Raw genomic sequence first — 6736 nt, 5'->3', positions numbered from 1 at the left:
CAGAGATTTGAAGATAATATTTGCCAACCACATATTTCACAAAGACTTGCACTCAGGAAATACAAAGCACTCTCAAAACTCAGTAATGGGAAAACAAAAAACCCAATAAAAATGTTGTGAATAGACACTTCACCAAAGAAGATGAATAGATCACAAATAACCAAAAGTAATGAAGTTCAACGTCATTAGTCTTTAGAAAAATGCAAATTTAAGATACAAAGAGATACTTGTATACATCTATTAGTATGGCTAAAGTGAAAAACAAAGCCAATTGACTATGCCAAGTTCTATGGAGGACACAGAACAAGAATAACCTTTATTCATTGCTGATGAGAATGCAAGCTGGTAAAACCACTTTGGAATATAGTTGATGGATACTTAGCATGTGATCTACCAATACCACTCCTACATATTTACAAAGAGAAATAAAACTTATGTCCACACACACACACACACACACACACACACAAAGAAGTTAAAGTTATAAGATATTTTGTCAATTAAAAAAATTTAAAAGGTGAGAAGTATATACAAGATTTTTTTCATTTTTTAGAAATGGATATGCATGTGTATATTATATGTATGTTTCTATGTTATGTATATGTACACAAAAATGCCTAAAAGGATATAGTCTAAGTTACTAATAGTGATTTTACCTTTGGTGTGGTTGTCATTATTTAAATCTAAAATAAAAAAAATGTCAACTCCCAAAAAAAAAAAAAAAAAAATTCTTTCAGTTCCATTCCAATTCAGAAGATCTAAGCATCTTAAAGGACACAAACTACAGGGCCGAAGCTGCCCTGTAAGTAGGACTGTCTGATCGAACAATCGCTCAGTGAGCCACCTCTTTTCTGTGAGCTGTCTGGCAGGCAAACATGTTTATGAGCTTTTTAAAAAGCCCTGCAAAAACCTAAAGGCTGAAGGCATACAGAGAGGATGTGTATTTACCCTATAATGCCAATATGGAGATCTCACTCACGTCCTAGGCCTTACTGCTATGGGACAGGAAATTTGCTACTGATGATGGTTGTAAATGCCAACAATTACTGGGATTTTCTGCACCAGGTTTTGTTTTCAATCAGTGCTGAAAGTGTTAATGTACCCAAAAGCTGCCAAACTACAGCCTCAACCTGGATGAACCCTGTCCTGGGAGAGAGGGGTTGGAGAGCCTTTTATTCATTTGGTAATTATACAGCAGTGGGTATTTCATGCATTTTTAGAAATGGAGAGTGGAATGAGGAGAGAAAGGCAGACACTTAGTGCAGGGAAAGCTCTGGTCGCGTGGCTTGGCATCATGGGCACCACCGCAGTCTCTTTGGGGGCAGCCTGTCCAGTCCTGGCCCTGGCTGGCATGGAGTATGAGAAGAAATGAGAAGGCAACCTGGCATTTTCTTATTTGTTTATTTTAACCTCTCAGGCCTGCTGAAAACAACTGGAATCTTCTGAGTTGCTGAAAGCACATAGGCTTCTTTGATGGAGCTCTTGGCCCCTGCCACCCTAAAGCCAAAGGGGCTCATTGATTAAGTTGTCGGGTGACCATGCCTTCTGTGAATTCTGGTCAGGCCAGAGGCAATGAGGCAATGGTTAATAGCTGGCAGGTAACTGTCCCTAATGTAATCTTTGCTATAATCTCCAAAGCTGAACATGAAAGAGTATTACACTGAAATCCAGACTGCAAGTCGGGAAAGGTTTTGAGTCTGGGCATTTGCCTGTGTTACTCAGAAAAGGAAATGCTGGGAAAGCAGAGATAGAAAGGTAGAAAGGCGTGATTCAACATAGCTGGAGAGAATCCATGCAGAGAGCCAAGACAAGGGTCAAAGGGAAATCCAGGACCTTTTTGTTTTTCTAATGATGAGGAGGGGCTCAAGCTGGGGGTTGTTGGACCGTGTGGACTAGTTCATACCAGATGCAGGCTACTGATTAGCTTATCTTTGGTGATGGCCCATGGAATGAGCTGGTGGGCCAAGGACCTCCATTGGATTACCTTTTGTGCTTCTGCTTTCCTTCCAGAAGGAAAGGAGAAGGGGCTCAGAGAATAGGCTGTTCACTTGTGAGCTCAGTAGTTTAGCCTGGCTTTGACTGAATCCAAGGTATGTGAGGGGTCTACACACTTCAGCGCCCCATGTGTTTTGTGGTTCCTGTTGACAAATTAAACCAAATATTATAGAAGCTCATCAGACTCCCAACAAGTTTATTCTAAATTAGATCAGGCTTATTGCTGTTGGGAAAACTCACTGGACTTGGATTTAGGGAAAATCTGAGAGTTTCAATATCCCCAAGCATTATTGGAAGGTTAGATTTACCAATAATTAGCAATGATACCCAGACTAAGCTATTTGCCCTTTCTCAATGATAAAGAGCTATTGTATACTGAGCACTTGCAACCTACTGAGTATTGTGCTAAGCACTCTACTGGAATTACGCATGCTTTTCTTCACAATACTCCAATGCCAAAGATACTTGATAATCTGCCAGTCCCCTGTTTTACAGAAATGGCTAATTGTATGAATTTGAGACTAAATTTATCTTCCATCATATAAGGGGTTGGAGTAAAATGATTTTAAAAATACCTTCCAATTCTGATATTTATCTGGGGTTTAAGTTGCAGAAGAGTACCAACAATTACTTTCTGGAAATGAGAAAGAATCAATCGGGGTGGAGAGAAAAGTGACCTAAACAACTTGAAATCACTTGTAGATAAAATCTACCCTATCAAAAGCAATTTCTTACACATCTTTAGTAATTAATAGATTTAACAGTAGACTTTGCCATTTTCTTAGTTTTGTAGGGCTACCACAATAACATACCACAGACTGGGGGCCTTAAAAAACAGAAATTTATTTTCTCACAGTTTTAGAAGTGGGAAGTGCAAGATCAAAGTGTTGGCAGGTTTGGTTTCTCCTGAGACCTCTTTCCTTGGATTGAAGACAGCTGCCTTCTCACAAGTCCTCATGTGGGTTTTCCTCTGTGTGCACGCACCCATGTCTTTTCGTGTGTCTAGGTTTCCTCTTTGATATGGTTTGGCTGTGTCCCTACCCAAAATCTCACCTTAAATTGTAATCCTAACTGTAATCTCCACATGTTGGGGGAAGAGGCCTTGTGGGAGGTGATGGTAGTAGTTCCCCCATGCTGTTCTTGTAAGAGTAAGTGAGTTCTCACGAGATCTGATGGTTTCATAAGGGGCTTTTCCCCCACTTTGCTCTGTACTTCTCTTTCCTGCTGCCATGTGAAGAAGGATATGCTTGCTTCCCCTTCCAGCATGACTGTAAGTTTCCTGAGGCCTCCCCAGTCATGTGGAACAGTGAGTCAATTAAACCTCTTTTCTTTATAAATTACCAGTCTTGGGTATTTCTTCATAGCAGTGTGAGAATGGACTAATACACTCTTCTTATTAGGACACCAGTCAGATTGGATCAAGGCTCACCCTAATGGCCTCATTTTAACTTAGTTACCTCTTTAAAGTCCCTATGTCCAAATACGGTCATATTCCGAGGTACTTGGGGTTAGAGCTCCAACATATAAATGTGGAGGTTGGGACACAGTTCAACCCATAACAGACATATCAATCAATACTGGGTATCAGCAAGTCAGATAGTATTTTTGTGGGAAAATTGAAAACAGAAATGGTAAGTAATAAGCCTAAAGTTATACAGCTAGTAAGTGGCAAGGCTGGGAGTGGGACAAAGTTTCCAGCCCCAAACCTGGTGATCCTTGTATAAGACCACACCGCTTCTTGAATACCATTTTATGTAGTGGTTTCAATATATAATATGTAGTGATCAGATCAGGTAATTGGCATATCCATCATCTCAAACATTTATCAGTTCTTTTTTTGAGACAGAATCTTGCTGTTTCCCAGGCTGGAGTACACTCTGCCTCCCGGTTCAAGCAATTTTCCTGCCTCAGCCTCTCAAGTAGCTGGGATTACAGGCACCCACCACCACATCCGGCTAATTTTTTGTATTTTTAATAGAGATGGGGTTTTGCCATGTTGACCAGGCTGGTCTTGAACTCTTGACCTCAGGTGATCCATCTGCCTCGACCTCTCAAAGTGCTGGGATTACAGGCATGAGCCACTGCACCTGGCCCAAACATTTATCATTTCTTTGTGTTGGGAATATTCAATATCCTCCTTCTAGCCATTTGAAACTTGATGATATATTATTGTTTACTATAGTCATCTTACAGTGTTATAGAACACCATAACTTGTTTCTCCTATCTAGCTGTAATTTTGTGACCTTTAACAAATCTCTTCCCTTCCCTGTACCCTTCCCATTCTCTAGAACAGGTGTCCCCAGACCCAGGGATGAAGACTGGTATGGGTCATTGGTCTGCTAGGAACTAGGCTGCACAGCAGGAGGTGAGCGGCAGGCCAGTGAGCATTACTGCCCGAGCTCCACCTCCTGTCAGAGCAGCAGAGGCATTAGATTCTCATAGGAGCCACAGACCTCATTACCGCCTGAGCTCTGCTTCCTGTAATTAGCAGAGGCATTAGATTCTCATAGGAGCCACAAACCTCACTGTGAACTGCACATGTGAGGGATCTAGGTTGCACTCTCCTTACGATATTGGAATGTCTGATGATCTGAGGTGGAACAATTTAATCCCGAAACCATCCTGCAAACCCCACTCCCATCCCCATCCGTGGAAAAATTGTCTTCCATGAAACTGGTCCCCGGTGCCAAAAAGGTCGAGAACTGCTGCTCTAGAACTCTCTTTTCTACATTTTACATCTATGAGAGTTTTCTTTTAGCTTTCACTTATGAGTGAGAACATGTGGTGTTTAACTTTCTGTTTCTGGCTTATTTTACTGAGCATAATGTCCTCCAGTTATATCCAGTTGCATCCATGTCTTTTTCATGGCTGAATAGTATTCCATTGTGTGTATATACCACATTTTCTTTAACCATCTGTTCTTGCACATCTAGGTTGATTCTATATCTTGGCTATTGTGAATAGTGCTGCAATGAATATAGGGGTGCAGTTGTCTCTTCAATGTACTGATTTTCTTTTCTTTGGATAAATGCCCAGTAATGGGATTAGTGGATCATATGATAATTGTATTTTTAGCTTTGTTCAGGAAACTCCATACTGTTCTCCATAGTGCTTGCACTAGTTTACACTTCTACCAACAGTGTATAAGAGATTCCTTTTCTCTGGATCCTCAGTAGGCATTTGCTATTTTTTGTCTTTTGGATAAAACCATCCTGAGTGTGGTAAGATGATACCTCACTGTGGTTTTAATTTACATTTTCCTGATGATTAGTGATGTTGAGTATTTTTTCATGTATTTGTTGGCCATATGTATGTCTTCTTTTGTGAAATGAATGTTCAGATCATTTGCCCATTTTTAAATGGGTGTATTTATTTTTTTTCTTGGTTGTTGTTGAAATGTTTGAGTGCCTTGTGTATTTTGGATATGAATCCCCTGTTGGATAAATAATTTGAAAATAATTAATTCCATTCTGTAGATTGTCTTTTCACTCTGTTGGTTGTTTCCTTTGCTGTGCAGAATGTTTTTAGTTTGAGATGATTCCATTTGTTTATTTTTGCTTTTGTTACCTGTGCTTTTGAAGTCTTATTTATAAAATCTTTCTCCAGACAAATGTCCTGAAGCATTTACCCTATGTTTTCTTATAGCAGTTCCATAGTTTTGGGTCTTACATTTAGATCTTTGATCTATGTTGAGTTGATTTTTGTATAGGGTGAGACGCAAGGGTCTAGTTTTATTCTTCTGCATATAGATATCCATTTTTCCCAGCATCATTTATTGAAGAAGCTGCCCTTCTCCCAATTAGTGTTCTTGGCACCTTTGTCAAAAATCACTTCACTGTAGATACCTGGATTAATTTCTGGGATCTCTATTCTGTTCCACTGGTCTACGCATCTGTTTTTTATGCCTGTACCATGATGTTTTGGGTACTATAATTTTGTAGTGTATTTTGAAGTTTGGTAGTGTGATGGTATCTTCAGATTTATTCTTTTTCCTTAGGATTGCTTTGGCTATTATGAGTCTTTTGTGGTTCCATACACATTTCAGGATTTAAAAAAATTTCTGTGAAGAATGTCATTGACATCTATCTATCTATCTATCTATCTATCTATCTATCTATCTATCATCTATCTATCTCTATGTCTATGTCTGTGTCTCATCTATTAAGATCTTTTCTTTAAAAAGAAAAAGACAATAAATAGACATCTATTGATAGACAGATATTCTTTAAGAGACAGGGTCTGGCTCTAATCCTAAGCAAAAAGAACAAAGCTGGAGGCATCACACTACCTGACTTCAAACTATACTACAAGGCTACAGTAACCAAAACAGATGTATAGACTAATGGAACAGAACAGAGACCTCAGAAATAACACCACACATCTACAACCATCTGATCTTTAACAAATCTAACAAAAACAAGCAATGCGGAAAGGATTCCATATTTAATAAATGGTGCTGGGAAAACTGGCTAGCGATATGTAGAAAGCTGAAACTGTATCTCTTCCTTACACCTCATACAAAAATTAACTCAAGATGGATTAAAGACTTAAATGTAAGACCCAAAACCATAAAAATCCTAGAAGAAAACCTAGGCAATACCATCAGAACATAGGCTTGGGCAAAGACTTCATGACTAAAACACCAAAAGCAATGGCAACAAAAGCCAAAATTGACAAATGGGATCTAATTAAACTAAAGATCTTCTGCACAGCAAAAGAAACTATCATCAGAGTGAATAG

The sequence above is a fragment of the Rhinopithecus bieti genome, unplaced genomic scaffold, assembly GCF_001698545.2.
Source record: "Rhinopithecus bieti isolate Rb0 unplaced genomic scaffold, ASM169854v2 scaffold_17882, whole genome shotgun sequence".
In the NCBI taxonomy this organism is placed as follows: domain Eukaryota; kingdom Metazoa; phylum Chordata; class Mammalia; order Primates; family Cercopithecidae; genus Rhinopithecus; species Rhinopithecus bieti.
This window is presented reverse-complemented; position numbering follows the sequence as displayed.